The sequence below is a fragment of the Perna viridis genome, chromosome 11 (genome assembly GCF_037379345.1).
Source record: "Perna viridis isolate PV_CMFRI_1.1 ecotype Kerala chromosome 11, ASM3737934v1, whole genome shotgun sequence".
Classification (NCBI taxonomy): Eukaryota; Metazoa; Mollusca; class Bivalvia; order Mytilida; family Mytilidae; genus Perna; species Perna viridis.
Window position 1 is genome coordinate 38,937,105 of NC_142455.1, and position 16,801 is coordinate 38,953,905.

At 33.4% G+C, this 16,801-nt stretch overlaps 1 long non-coding RNA gene across 2 annotated transcripts; it reads right to left on the reverse strand.

Moving 5' to 3' along the window:
- Positions 1 to 602: 602 nt before the first annotated feature.
- On the reverse strand, positions 603 to 4,073 carry LOC148604010 (uncharacterized). 2 transcript variants are annotated; one of them, XR_015916311.1, is made up of 2 exons: positions 3,825 to 4,073; positions 603 to 2,264 (listed from the first exon to the last, which is right to left on the reverse strand). It is a non-coding gene; the product is annotated as an uncharacterized LOC148604010 (long non-coding RNA). The 2 variants fall into 2 exon arrangements; XR_015916312.1 differs by lacking the exon at positions 3,825 to 4,073 and adding an exon at positions 3,357 to 3,817.
- Between the last annotated feature and the right edge of the window lie 12,728 nt (positions 4,074 to 16,801).

Genomic DNA, 16,801 nt, shown 5'->3' on the forward strand with positions numbered 1-16,801 from the left:
GTTGTTTGTGTCTGCTTTCCATGTCTGGTCTTTGTCCCTGGATAACATGCCTTTGGTTTCCGCTAGAATCGTGGTTCCCTTGCTTACTTTAAAAACAAAAAAAATCATTTTATTCTTCGGATTTTTTATAATTGATTGAATGATTAATTGAATAGCATGTACGTCTAGATACAACGAACAGTTACTACTATGAGCTAAACAAATAGGGTATGTGTTGACGCTAGAATTCAATGGACAGCTGAGACAAAGTATGCCACTCTAATTAGAGAAACAGTTTGATAATCCTACTAGCCGGTATAATTCAACGATACAACGGGTGTTATATATTAGAATACTTATATAAGTCAATAACAATGATTAAAGACATGAAACTTTAATATTAAGAGTAAATGTCCAATAAGTGTCATACTTATATTTTGAACTTTGAGTAAACACCTCATATTGCACAGTAGAATGCATTGACCTAATATGCTTTTATAGTTTGTTTTAGAGAGGTAGAGACGTTGTTAGTTGGATATTGTGTCATTATTTTTTGTAATGTTTTTATTATTGTCAAAATACATTTATAAATTTACCTTGGTTTTGTTTATTGAAATATAGAATTCTTTTCAGCTTTTATTAAACATAACCGTATAATTTCTGGCTGTTTATGGTTTGTACACTGATTTGCACACTGAATTTGGAATTGACGTGATTATTGATCATATTATTGTTCGGTAATTTTGTTGTTACCCTTATTTAATAAACACAAATATATCATCTGGTTTTGTAAATGGCATCACTACAAATTTTAATGGTGGTCATCACAATTTGATTAAACGAAATAAAGTCGGACTGGCAACCAACCTACAAAATTTGACGCTTACCGCATTTCACTTCCTTATCCTTAAATTAAATGAACATTGTTATTGTACGTTTTCTGATGTCTTTATATTATATGTTGACCATTTAATTTCTTCCGTTTCCAATTGTTTGCTAATGTTCTTGGAATCTTTGATTGTTATTCTGTTTTGATTCTTTAGTATTGTTTCAGAAGGTATTTCAAGGTCATTTCGTAAACAAGTTATTTGATGAAAAACTCATGTTTTCAGGTATGATGAAGGACATCAATAACTATTGGATGTTGCTTATCATGCATATTAAACACACTTACACACACACTTTGTATTGGTCAGTCTGTCCAATGCAAAAACTGTAGACTTGTTCTCATTGAATCTTGATAAGATTTAATAAACGACAAAACATCTAAAATAGATAAAATAAATAGGGATGTTGTAACCGAAACAGTATCAAGAATACCCATTTAAACGAAAATTGCATTTATATGTTTTCACAGTGCTAGTTTGTGCATTCTGTCCCATGCATATAACATTTTATATGCTTGATCATATCCAGGTGATGAAATATATTTATGCATAAAGCTAGAAGATACATATGTCGGACAAAACCCAGATTCGTGAACTAAGTCTATTGACATTGTATATGAAACCATTCCAATATAGCAATCTTCTACAGGAATTAGTTTTACCAATGGAAAACCTTGAACAATAGTTAAAATAGTAATGAAATTTGTTAACATCGTTCCACCAATTATATATGGTGGATAATAAAAGTAAGGATATTCACCAATAGTTATAACATTCTTTCCTTTCAGGGATCTTCTTCTTGGTTTTGACCATGTTATTTTGTGTCCAATGATCTTTATGTCACTAACAGATAACAATTTATCTGCAGCAAGTAACAAGTTATCTACATTTAGAATCCGGTCATCATCAATAAAATGAAAAAACGTGATTTAATTTCATTTTCTCTAATCCAATTCATAGAATAAATCGTTTTGTACACTAAATTGTCATACCTATCTTCTATGCCCAATAATATCATTGCATAAATGTAATTCTTTGCCGAGTAAAATATCCTCAGTTGGCAATTCTCCCAGAATGAATATTGTTCGCACTAGGTACCGTTTATCATTCCCCTATGTATTTCTTATGGCCATCTTTTTACCATAATTCAACACAAATGATTTAACAAGTATTATCAGCTGGTAGGATATACAATTACGGTTTTTGCAATTAAAATGTAATGGTTCTCGTATAACTGGCGACTTCCTCGTTTTACCGTTGTCTTCAACAGCTTCTTTTGTTTCATTATTCGAAATATCAGACAAGTTTCTGAACGCGTCACCGTTATAAAAGAACAAAAATTTTTCATCAGTAATGACAAATATCGATAGAATACAGTACCATGCTATAAGAAGTACACTGAAAGAATAAAATAATGAAAATTGATTTAAAGCAATAATAAAAGGTGTTTTATTCAGAATTTAAACTTGGTTTTTCTTCTTGTGTAAAAGGAATATATCTTAATATATGAGACAAAAATCTAAGACTGCGAAAATCTTAGAAACTGAAATATTTGCTTTGAAAAACAAACATCCTGTCAGTTGTTCATTTATGAATAATAACGAGCTCTCTACCTTACTTGCCTGATTACGTTGATTAATGTCAAAATACAATTGTTTAATGATACCTTTTTGGTAATGTAAGACAAATATGATGATGATTTTTTAGATGGAATGGAGGAAAAAGTAATATTTCAAATCAAGATGATTTTTCCCAGGATATGATCCAGTATCATAACATAACAATAACATACCAGCACAAGATGAACAGACCTGTCATCGTGTAATGAATAAATTGAAGTTGAACATGATGAAATATGAAAACAAAAAAGTTAAAATTTGAAAATTAAATCCTTTTACCACGCCACATTTAATACCATCCCATTATATGAAAATAAGAAATAAATCTCATAGACTCCATTTTATTGTTTTACCACGGGCCGTCCGTTTATCAATACTCGACTTTTATCATATTTCGTTATAGGTTCATGCACTAAATGTGAACATTTCAAGGGTGAAAAACCTCATTTAATTGAAAAAAAAAATATGAGCAAATCTATTTATGCTGCGATCTTTTCAAATAGAATGAAAACATCCTTGGGTGAAATTTATTTTCAGATTTGAGGGTTTTTTAGATGCATTTTGATTTTCCCTTTTTGACCTGATTCTTACCAAAAAAAAAAGATGTTTACTTAAATACGAATTTGATGTTCATTCACTCTCCCGGAATGAATGGAATCGCTATATAGCTAATACACATTCGAATGTTACCCATGTTTTGTTTTGTTTTTTTTTTTTTTTAAATTAAAGAATACGTGGGAGCTAGTGAAAGAGTAGTCAAGGGAACCAAGGTTATAGCGGTAATCAAAAGAATGTGTACCAGGGACAAAGACCTGACATTGAAAACAGACACACACAACAAAGAACATACAGTAACTAAAATCATACATACAAAGCAACAAAAGCAAATGAACAATTCTGTCTCCACTAAATACTAAAAATATTCCAATATGCGAAATCTTCAACTTCAACTATTTTGCACAAACTACATATTCCTTACTTTGGTGACAAAATGGAGAAGGTTATGTATCCACCCATATTTACTTTTTACAATATGACATAAAAAACGAGTTTATAGATTGCTTATCAATAATCCGTGAAGCTGAAACCTTCAGTTTCGCAAAATCATGAATTCTTCAACCTTCCAACCCCCTTATTCCTTATTAAGTTGATGTTGAATATTATAGGTTTTTTTAATATATATTTTTTAAGGTTTTTCTTAACTTGTTCATAATGTCACAATTTATAAGAATGCCTTATTTGTGTCCAAAATCCATGATTTGACACTTTTGTGAATAATCTCATTTCTAAGATTACAAATGAAAAAAAAATTCAATATTTTAAATTCATTAAAACATACCTCATTAAAAAATACGCCATCTTTTTAATTGAAATGACATTTTTATTATTTTAGTTTCAAAGTTATCATTATTTTTTTTTTTTGTTTTTAGAAATGCATCGCTAATTTTAAATTCTTAAATAGACAAAATCATGGACTAAACAAAGACTGGTATTCATGGATTATTTCAAGTGCATAACAATTGAATAAATAATAATAGTTATGTTTATTTAAACGAAGTGCATATTTAAATCTTGTTATTTAAAAAAGTAGTCTCTTTAATTATATATGAACAATGTAATAGTTGTACATGATATATAAATGTTCATTTGAAAAAAAAAAGGATAACATTAAAATTACCACAAATCACTGCAGTTCAAATTCAAAGAAAAGAAACGCATAAGAAGTTCATAAATTAGCAATAGGGCTTGTAAGTCTCGTCACGTGACAATGTGAATTCCCGAGAATGATTCCCTAACTTCCATTCAATAGCATATAAAATGATTAGAGTAAAATATTATCACTTACACATACATTCAATGATAAAACATGATGCTTACTATTTCTACGCTGTAATAAGTTGAATAATTACTCAAATAATTTGACAATTATTATAACTGTGCATCATATTGATCTACCCGGAAGTAGCAAACCAAATAAAAATAAGTGTTCGGTTTTCAATGGTTTCAACAGTAGAAATTCAGAACTATACGCCTGTCAAAATTATTCTATTTAAAGGAAAATATAATAAAGTTATGCGATAGATATATTTCAGTTTTCTGTTATATTTCAAAATTCTATATTATTGGTACTTTCTACCTTATACTTTCTTTTGTATACTGTCTACTTTCCTACATTTTTGAATTGAATTTGAAATATTTCATCAATAAAGAAATAATTATTCCATGAACAGCCTCTGTAACTTATGTAGAAGAAACATGCTGACAATATTTTTAATAAATATTTAGAAGGTAGTGATTTATTTTTCGCCTGTGATTAATTAAGACAATTAATTTGGGAAAGCAAATATGTAACCATATTTCATGTCTATGGTAGTTTGAAATAACAATCAATCCAAAACAAAAAGTTCAGAACGTATTGTGGTTTACGAAAATATAGTGCCTTGATCTCTAAGAGATTTAATGCGTAAAACCTTGATGAAGGTGATGGGGTCTTAAAGGATTTATTCTGCATTGCCTGAAGGTTGTCAGTTACGGACTTTCACTAAACACTACACATAAGACTGAATGAACGTTAATAAACATGATTATATGGAAGTCATTACGGTAAATATACAATGGAATAATATATTATCATGTGTTGGCACACATAGAAATTCGCACAAAAAAGGAGGTCACACTCAAACTTTCGCGGCAACCTGTTGAGAAATTCACCATTTTGTTAAACAAATATTTCAAAAGCAGTCATCAATTTATAATTTAAAACGAAAATAAAAAAATCTTTGTAGAACGTTTACAACAGAAAATGATCAATAAAAAATGTTTATGACGCAACACACTTTCCGCAGTCTAATATCAGGTCACATATTTCTGGCACCGATCTTTTTGTGAATTACCATATTTTTTTGGGACATCGAAAAAAAACCACTAAATTTTGCGTATGGAGTTTCATATCACAACTCATACGTTATGCCAGAACTTGCCGAAACTACGCAGACTTTTTGTATCGCGCTAGAAGTCTAACAAGTAGGCTTCTGAAACAGGGTTATGTTGCTACAAGATTGAAGTCATCACTACAGAAGTTTTATAGTCGTAATCATGAACTCGTGGATCGTTATGGTGTATCCATCAGCACCATGAAAACTGATTTATTTAACGGGTCGTAATTTTCCTTCCCTCGTTTGTCTTCCCCGGATTTGACATTTTATGAGCAACTCGGTGGGTGTTTCTAGAAAAACAGAGGACACTTGCCCTACCGATGCTCCTAGTTTTTAGTGGAGTCCGAGTTGCTCATTTACTTTTGTTACTTTGTATGTATGATTTAAGTTACTTTATGTTCTTTGTTGTGTATGTCTGTTTTCCATTTCTGGTCTTTCTTCCTGGATTACATTCTTTTGATTACCGCTATGGCCTTGGTTTCCACGATTACTCTTACGCATTAAGGTTAATAGAACAGTGTGTTATTTTGTTATATGAACACTCCATACACAGGTGCTGAAGGGACGTTTCCAAATCAAGATTTTAACTGAGTATGGGGAATAGAAGTATTGCAGATCTAGCTATGTAACGTTGTTTGTATTAATTCTTGTTGAGTTTAGGAATGCAATACAAAGACGCTAAATCACAATCATCGTTCTTGATAGAGAGATCAAAAGAGGACAGCACATATTTACAGTTTTCCGGGAGTACGCAGACTTTTTGTATCGCGCTAGAACTCTGACAAATAGGCTTCTGGAACAGGGTTATGTTGCTACAAGATTGAAGTCATCACTACAGAAGTTTTATGGTCGTCATCATGAACTCGCTATGGTGTATCCATCTGCACCATGAAAACTGATTTATTCAATGGGTCATGGTTTTCCTTTCCTCGTTTGTCTACACCGGAATTGACTTTTTATGAACAACTCGGCGGATGTTTATAGAAGAGCAGAAGACGCTTACCCTACCGGTGCACCTGGTCCATGCGCCCAGTTTTTAGTGGAGTCCGAGTTGCTCATTTACTTTTGTTACTTTGTATTTATGATTTTAGTTACTTTATGTTCTTTGTTATGTATGTCTGTTTTCCATGTCTGGTCTTTGTCCCTGGATTACATTCTTTTGATTACCACTATAACCTTGGTTCCCTTGATTACTCTTCCAAAATTTCTTCTATGGAGGGTGTGGTGTACTGCATTCCTAAACTCAACAAGAATCCATACAAACAACGTTACATAGCTAGATCTGCAATATGTACCACCAAACCTTTTTCAAAACTTTTAACTTATATACTCACAGCTGTCAAAGATGGTCTGAGGTCCTACCACAACACTTGTTGTTCCCGTAGTGGTATTAAATCAATGTGGATCCTGAAAAATTCGACAGAACTTTTGGAGACAAACAGTTCAAGAATATCATCAGAATATATCATGAAAACCTATGATTTTTCAACAATGTACTTCTATTCCCCATACTCAGTTAAAATCTTGATTTGAAAACATTATACATCGCCTTTTTTTTAAAGATGGCACACCTAGATACAAATATATATTTCTTAGTACAGATTCGTCATATTTTGTAAGAAATAATTCCATATTATCTTCCAAATATACAGAAGCTGCCATTGTTCATCGACAACAAATTTGCCTAGTGTGGTGGACATGTTTTTCAGCACACGGTCGGCATTCCAATGGGATCAAATTGTGCTACTTGCTGACTTATTCCCTCATTCTTATAAGGCTGACTGTATAGCTGATCTAATCAGAATGAAAGAATAACGTTTAGCTAGATCTTTTAATCTCAGTTTCCGCTATATATATGACGTATTATCTTTACACAATCCTAAATTTGGGAATTTGATATATAGCATCAACCCCAAAGAACTTGAAATAAAGGATAATACAGACACTGTGAAGTCAGTCTCATATCTTGACCTACAATTAAACATCGATGGTAAAGAAAACATATTGATCAAACGTAACGATAAACGTGATGACTTTTCATTCGGAATTGTCAACTTTCCTCTTATCGGTGGCAACATCCCTTCGGCACCTGTGTATGGAGAGTTCATAAAACAACTTATACGTTATGCTAGAGATTGCCGAAACTACAGAGACTTTTTGTATTGCCCTACAGTTCTAACAAATATGCTTCTGGAACAGGGTTGTGTTGCTTCAAGATTGAAGTCATCACTACAGAAGACTGATGGTGGTCATCATGAACTGGTGGATCGTTACCATGTGTCCATATGCGACATGCACACTGATTTGTTCAACGGGTCATAGTTTTCTTTTCCTTTTTCGCCTACCCCGGACTTGACTATTTGTGAGCAACTCGGCGAGTGTTTCTAGAAAAGTAAAGGACGCTTACCCTACCATTGCACCCGGTCCATGAGTTTTTAGTGGAGTCCGAGTTGCTCATTTGTTTTTGTTACTTTGTATGTATTATTTTAGTTACTTCATGTTCTTTAATGTGTATGTCTGTTTTTGTAAATGTCTGTATATGTCCGAACCTGACAGCAGATCGGACATTCTGTCGACTTGTTAGTATGTGGTGTTCCCAGATGGGAATCTTAGCACACTCATATCTGGTATGGAAAGTGCCCCGACCAATTCAACTAAAAGTACCCAATCACACGTTCAGTTTGCAGACCATCTATTCCAGTACAAAAAAAATCTGACTATTTTAGAATTATCAAACCATGTTCCATCACTTTAAACGATATATTTGATTACAACGATGACGAACCACATTGTACCATAACAAAATGTGGTATTAAAAATTGCAAAACATGCAACATTCTTATAACGGATCCTTACTTCTCCAGTTTCCTTACAAATAGAACCTTCCATACAAGAAGCCACGATGACTTAAATTGCAAATCAACAAACTTAATATATGGATTAGAATGCAACTTATGTAGTTTAATACATGTCGGAAAAACACAAGAACATTAAATAAAAGAATGTACGGTCATCGATCGGGAATTAACTCCACCAAATTCCCGACAGTTTATCAACAGTTTAATCAACAAGATCATTCAATTCTCTCAATGAAAGTTCGTATTTTAGAAAAAAAAAATACCATCCTACGAACAGGTCCGTTCTAAGTAAAAACTATCGTAAGGAAAGAGGGGAATACTGGATACGCAGACTAGGTACTGCAATACGGATGCAATAACAATATCAAAAGTATAGGAAACCTTTCAAGCCAATATAACAACAGCATCAATGTAATGAATTTATTTGACAAAAATCCAAGACGGTCATCGTCACTAAACGTCACCTAAGTTGCATGATGTCTCCATAGGTGGTCTCTTTCCTTTAATATAAAGCCTCGTGGACTTCATCTCATTAGAACCAAACTTTATTATATACCTCTCACTCTACTACTCTCCCTTTACAAAACAAGTCTTGCCACTCCTGTTTCTGACCTCACCTCATCAAATACAGACTTGTTGCCATCATTTTGGATGTTGGTATCCACAGACTCTTTAAACCAGTTTGTGTGAAAAGTCAAGATGAAGAAAAACGACCATTTCTCCCACTACCGCTTGTCAACAACGAATCTCTGCGTAATATCCTTTCTAAAGGTCCCAAGTACCGTGAACCACCCTCCATAAATTGGAATTATAACTTTAAAATTATTATGGATGCCGTCGAGGACTATGCAAGAGAATTGATAAAACGAGTACAAGAAGACATTGATTCTTTGTCAGAGTGGTTAAAGGCCGTGAGGTCTTTAATTTTTCAAGCGAATGAAAGTTTTAAGTAGGTCAATGAGTGCCAAGGCTACATCAGTTTTCAAAGACCCCGATGTAGCCAAAACATTGTCTACTATACATAACAAATATGTTGTCGTACCTGCAGACAAAGCCCAAAAACAACTTTGTTTTTGTCTGCACAACGTTCTAAATCCAATGTTTATTATCAGAGGTAGACGTGGAAAATAATAGCAATGATAAGATCTATACTGCTACCACTCTCTTCAAAGGAGAGACTGTGGAAAACCAAGGACGTTGATATGATTTACCGTCTATGTACTGCATTCCGAAACTCAACAAGAATCCATAAAAACAACGTTTCATGGCTGGATCTGCAAAATGTACCACTAAACCACTTTCAAAACTTTTCAAATCTATACTCACAGCTGTCAAAGATGGTCTGCAGTCCTGTCACAACACTTGTTACTCCCGTAGTGGTATTAATTCAGTGTTGATCCTGAAAATTCGAAAGATCTTTTGAAGATCCTCAATTTAAGTATATTATCAGAATATAACAGCATTAAAACCTGTGATTTTCAACACTGTATACTTCTAAAATTTTAACTTCTATACTCTCAACTGTCAAAGATGGTCTACAGTCTTATCACAACATTTGTAACTCCCGTAGTGGTATTAATTAATTGTGGATCCTGAACAATTCGAAAGATCTTTTGGAGACAATCAGTTCAAAACTATTATCTGAATATAATAGCATCAAAAAACTATGATTTTTTGACAATGTATACTTCTATTCCCCATATCCAGTTAAAATCCCGACTTAAAAACATTATATATTGTTGTTCTTGTTGTTTTGTTTTTTAAAGATGATACACCTAGATACAAAAATATAGTTCTTGGTAGAGATTCGTCATTTTTGTAAGAAATAATTCCAAATCATCTTCCAAATATACAGAGGAAGATGTTTACAAAATGCTGGAATTTATAATCGACAACATATTTGTCCAGTGTGGTGGACGTGTTTTTCAACAAACGGTCGCCATTCTGATGATAACAAATTGTGCTCCTTTACCTGCTGACCTATTCCTTGACTCTTATGAGGCTGAGTTTATAGCTAATCTGATCAGAAAGAAAAAATATCGTTTGGCTAGATCCTTCAATCTCAGTTTCCGCTATATAGATGACATATTATATTTTAACAATCCTAATTTGAGGGAGTTGATACATCGCATCTACTCAAAATAACTTGAGATAAAGGATACTACAGACACTGCAAAATCAGCCTCATATCTTGACCTACACTTAAAAATCGATGGAAAAGGAAAACTATTGACCAAACTTTATGACAAACGTGATGATATTTCATTCAGAATTGTCAACTTTCCTTTCATATGTGGAAACATCCCTTCGGCACCTGTGTATGGAGTGTTCATATCATAACTCATACGTTATGCTAGAGCTTGCTGAAATTACGCAGACTTTTTGTATAGTGCTAGAAGTCTAACAAAGAGTCTTCTCGAACAGGGTTATATTGCTACAAGATTAAAGTCATCACTACAGAAATTTTATGGTCGTCATCAAGAACTCGTGGATCGTTATGGTGTATCTTTCTGCGCCATGGAAACTGATTTATTCAACGGGTCATAGTTTTCCTTTCCTCGTTTGTCTACCCCGGACTTGACTTTTTATGAGCAACTCGGCGGGTGTCCATGCTCCCAGTTTTTAGTGGAGTCTGAGTTGCTCATTTGCTTTTGTTACTTTGTATGTATGATTGTAGTTACTTAATGTTCTTTGTTGTGTCTGTTTTCCATGTCTGGTCTTTGTCCCTGGATTATATTCTTTTGATTACCGCTATAACTGTATTTCCCTTGATTACTCTTTCATGTCTGGTCTTTGTCCATGGATTACTTTGTTTAAATTACCATTATAACCTTGGTTCCCATAATTACTCTTATCCTAATTCGTGAGGCAGACAATACGTCATGCAAGGAATATCGTGATATAAAACAAATAAAATAACTTTTAATATGAGATGTCAGGCGTACAATGCTTATATGATGTGATAAGCATGCACTTTTGGGTAGTTTGTATGCTAAACGGGCATGTTAGGGGTACGGTTTCCCTCCGAAGTGATTATCATGTGCGTTATTGGCAGTAAAATTTTATTTCGAGCCGTAAGGTCATATTAAGAATACAGTACGAATCAGATAAGATATCACTTTATGATTTAAGTAGGAAAATGCTATTCAAAGTGGAATGGTCATATTTAGGGTACTTATCAAATCTGATGTGATGAGCCTATTTTATTTTGGTTAGAATGTACTATTTGAAGTAGTATGATCATGTTAACAGTACAGTTTGCATTATATGTGATTGGTTTGGAGAATAAAGGTACGAGAATGGTATTTCACACAGTATTGCTATCTTTGGAATTGTACAATGGCTATTTTAGTGAGATCTCTACGCATCAATTGTCATGAAAATTATTGATTTTGGTAAGGAAAATGATATTTCAAGTACTTTGACCATGTTAAGAAAACGGTTGGCGTCTCACGCAGGAATGATTTGAAACAGTTTAGCCATGATAGCCGTACATTTATTTTATGATGTGATAAGCATGCATTTTTGGGTAGTTTTTCTGTCATACGGGCATATCAGGGGTACCGCTTCCGTCAGATGTAATGATCATGTATGTTATTGGCAGGAAATTGTTATTTCGAGTCGTAAGGTCATATTAAGAATACAGTACGAATAAGATATGATGAGCATGTATGATTTAGGTAGGAAAGTGCTATTTGAAGTAGTATGGTCCAATTTAAGATACATATCAAATCAGATTTGATGAGCATGTATAATTCTGGTACGAAAGTGATAATTCAAGTAGTATGATCATGTTAAGAGTTCAGTTCGCATCATCTGTGATTGGTTTGGAGAATTAAGCTACGAAATTGGCATTTCCCACAGTATTGGTATCTTTGGAATTGTATAATGGCTATTTAGGTGAGAACAGTATGCATCAATTGTCATGAGCAATATTGATTTTGGGTAGGAAAATGATATTTCAAGTACTTTGGCCGTATTAAGAAAACTTTTGGCATCTTAAGTTATTGACGTATATGATTTTAGTAGGAATAAGTTATTTGTAACAGTTTGGCCATATTAGGCATGCACTTCTTATATGTGATAAGAATGGATTTGTGGGTAGTTTTCCTGTCATACGGGTATGTTAGGGGTACGGTTTGCGTCACATGCGGTGATCATGTGCGTTACTGGTAGGAAAATGTTATTTCGAGTCGTAAGGTCATATTAAGAATACAGTACGAATCAAATATGATGAGCATGTGTGTTTTAGGTAGGAAAGTGTTATTTGAAGTAGTATGGTCATATTAAGGGTACATATCAAATGTGATGTGATAAGCCTATTCTATTCTGGTTAGAATAAGCTATATAAGTAGTATGATCATGTTTAGAGTACAGTTCACATCATATGTGATTGGTATGGAGAATTAAGGTACGAAAATTGCATTTTATACAGTATTGTTATCTTTGGTATTGTATAATAGCTATTTTAGTGAGATCTCTACGCATCAATTATCATGAGAATTAAGGAAAATGATATTTCATGTATTTTGGCCGTGTTAAGAAAACGGTCGACATCTAAAGTTATGTGCATATATGATTTTAGTAGGAATAAGTTATTTGAAAGTTTGGCAATGTTAGGCGTACAATTCTTATATGATGTGATATGCATGCATTTTTGTGGGTAGTTTTGTCTGTCATACGGGCATGTCAGGGGTACCGCTTCCCTCAGATGTGATGATCATGTATGTTATTGGCAGAAAATTGTTATTTATTGTTATCGTAAAGTCATATAGAGAATACAGTACGAATAAGATGTGATGAACATGTATGATTTGGTAGGGAAGTGCTATTTGAAGTGGCATGGTCAAATTTAGGATACATATCAAATCAGATTTGATGAGCATGCATGATTCTGGTACGAATGTGCTATTTCAAGTAATTTGATCATGTTAAGAGAACAGTTCGCATGATATGTTATTGGTATGGAGAATTAAGGTACGACAATGATATTTCACAAAGTATTGCTATCTTTGGAATTGTAGAATGACTATTTAAAGAAGAACTGTACGCATCAATTGTCATGAGCATTAATGATTTTGGGTAGAAAATTATATTTCAGGTACTTTAGCCATATTTAGAAAACTTTGGCATCTTAAGTTATGGGCATATATGGATAAAGAAGGAATATGTGATTTGAAACAGTTTGGCGATGTCAGGCGTACAATTCTTATATGATGTGATAAGCATGCATTTTCGGGTAGTTTTATCTGTCTAACGTGCATGTCAGGGGTACGGTTTGCGTCAGAAGTGATGATCCTGTAAGCTATTGGCAGGAAAATGTTATATCGAATCGTAAAATTATATTACAAATACATTACGAATCAGATGTGATGAGCAACTATGATCAAAGTAGGCAAATGCTATTTGAAGTAGTATGGTCATACTTAGGTTACATATCAAATCAGATGTGATGAGCATGTATGATTCTAGTCAGAATGTGCTTTTCCAAATAGTATGACCATGTTAAGAGTTCTGTTTGGATCAGATGTGATTGGTATGGAGAATTAAGGTACGAAAGGGATATTTCACACAGAATTGTTATCTTTGGAATTGTATAATGGCTATTTAAAGGAGAACTCTACGCATCATTTATTATGAGCATTAATGATTTTGGGTAGGAAAATGATATTTCAAGTACTTTGGCCATATTAAGAAAACGGTCGACATCTAAAGTTATGTGCATATATGATTTTAGCAGGAATAAGTTATTTAAAACACTTTGGCCATGTTAGGCGTACATATCTAATATGATGTGATATGCATGAATTTGTGGGTAGTTTTTCTGTCATACGGACATGTCAGGGGTACGGTTTGCGTCAGATGTGATGATCATGTAAGTTGTTTGTAGGAAAATGTTATTTCGAGTCATAAGGTCATATAAAGAATACAGTATGAATCAGATGTGATGAGCATGTATGATTTAGGTAGGAAAATGCTACGTCAAGTAGAATGGTCATACTTAGGGTACATTATCAAATCAGATGTGATGAGTATGTATGATTCTGGTAAGAATGAGCTATTTCAAATAGTATGATCATGTTTAAAGTTCAGTTTGCATCAAATGTGGTTGGTATGGAGAATTCAGGTACGGAAATTGTATTTTACAGAGTATTGCTATCTTTGGAATTGTATAATGGCTATCTAAGTGAGGACAGTACGAATCAATTGTCATGAGCATTAATGTTTTTGGGTAGAAAAATGATATTTCAAGTACTTTGGCCATATTAAGGAAATGTTGGTATCTTACGTTATGGGCATATATGATTTAAGCCGGAATAAGTTATTTGAAACAGTTTGGCGATGTCAGGCGTACGATTCTTATATGATATGATAAGCATGCATTTTTGGGTAGTTTTATCTGTCTAACGTGCATGTCAGGGGTACGGTTTCTGTCAGATGTGATGATCATGTACGTTATTGGCAGGAAAATGTTATATCGAGTCGTAAAATCATATTACAGATACATTACGAATCAAAAGTATGATTCTAGTAAGAATGTGCTTTTTCAAATAGTATGACCATGTTAAGAGTTCAGTTCGCATCATATGTGATTGGTATGGAAAATTAAGGGATATTTCACACAGTTTTGTTATCTTTGGAATTGTATAATGGCTATTTAAAGGAGAACTGTACGCATCAATTGTCATGAGCATTAATGATTTTGGGTAGGAAAATGAAATTTCAAGTACTTTGGCCATATTAAGAAAATGGTCGACATCTTAAGTTATGTGCATATATGATTTTAGCAGGAATAAGTTATTTGAAAGTTTGGCCATGTTAGGCGTACAATTCTTATATGATGTGATATGCATGCGTTTTTGTGTAGTTTTCCTGTCATACGGGCATGTCAGGTGTACGGTTTTCGTCAGATGTTATGATCGTGTACGTAATTGGTAGGACAATTATATTTTAAGTCATTTGGCCTTATTAAGAAAACGGTTGGCATTTTAAGTGATGAGCATGTATGATTTTAGCAAGAATAAGTTTTTTTAAACAGTTTGACCATGTAAAATTATTATATGATGTGATAAGCATGCAATTGTTTGGGTAGTGTTTCTGTCATACGGCCATGTTAAGACTACACTCCGCATCAGATGTAATGAGCATGAATGTGTTTGGGCTCGAAAGTGCTATTTCACGGACTATGGCAATGTTAAAGGTACAGTTTGGATGTGATATGATGAGCATACTTTGGTAAGGAAAGTGCAATGTTAGTAGTATTGGCTATGTGAAGAGTACGCTTCGAATCATCTGTTTGGAAGAGTTTGGTCATGTCAAGCATACAATTCGCATCAGATTAGATAACCAGGCTATATTTTGGTTTTGGGTAGTTTTTCGGACAAACGGCAATTTTAAGCGCATGGTCCGCATCAGATGTTATGAGCATGAATGAGTTTTGACCGGAAATTTTATATCACGGACTATAACAAAGCAAAGAGTGCAGTGTAATATAACCATGTGAAGTGTAGGTTTCAAAACAGGTGTTAGGGAAATGGAGATTTAATGGATATATAGAAAGGTAACATTTTTATCCATTCAAGATCCTTGATATTGTTCATTTTTTCACCGCTTTAATTACATATCACAACTTTCTAGGTATATGCCTTTAACAAAAAAGAAAAAAAAACGCTCTCTTAAGAACAGACGCATGATGTATCCTTCTGATTTAAACAATAACACAATATTTGAATGGCTAGATTAGTATACAACATTTTCCTTCCCAGATTTTCTAGGTTAAGTGAACTATATTTGACATTACGTGTCACTTAGATTTAAACAGTGATTTGAATTTGAGGAATAGTCATAAGCTACAACCTTCAAACAAAAACAGTCAAAGTCATTAAGCAAGCCATTTTGTATCAAATATTTACTCTTCAAATTACATAAAATAAGAAATTGAATATTATTTCAAGATAACCTACTGAATTCTATGTTACACCTTCCTTATTTTTTGGTTGATAAGGAGACAAATTAAGGTTATTTTTTTTTTTACATAATTAAGTCCATTTTTCAGTTAGTGAAATACTTAGACTTACCATTTTTATACCACCGCAAAACAAATTTGGATGTATTATGTTAAAGGTCTGTAGACAATTTGATTTCCGTAATTTAATACGAGTTTCCCTTGACCAATCCCTTTCAAATATTAGCACAATAATAGATGTGCTGACATGATTCAAAATAGAGTTCTGACCTCACCCATTTAAGAAACAAGTGATCCGAAGGCCCTAAAGTCAGAACGTTTTTCAAAGAAGGATCATAATATTGAGTACAGGTTGCAGATTGAATTTTTTTATGGCGAATGCCCTTTTGCAGAGATAAATGGCCAACAGTTATATGGATTGAGTAAACATATTATTGGTTCACCTATGTCAAAGTTTTTTCTCTTGTCGTCATGCCATGATCGTATCAAGCTGCACTGGCGTAGGTCCTCGGTTGGTTTATAGCCCCGTCTTGGTATGTGCAGTCCTACAATAATT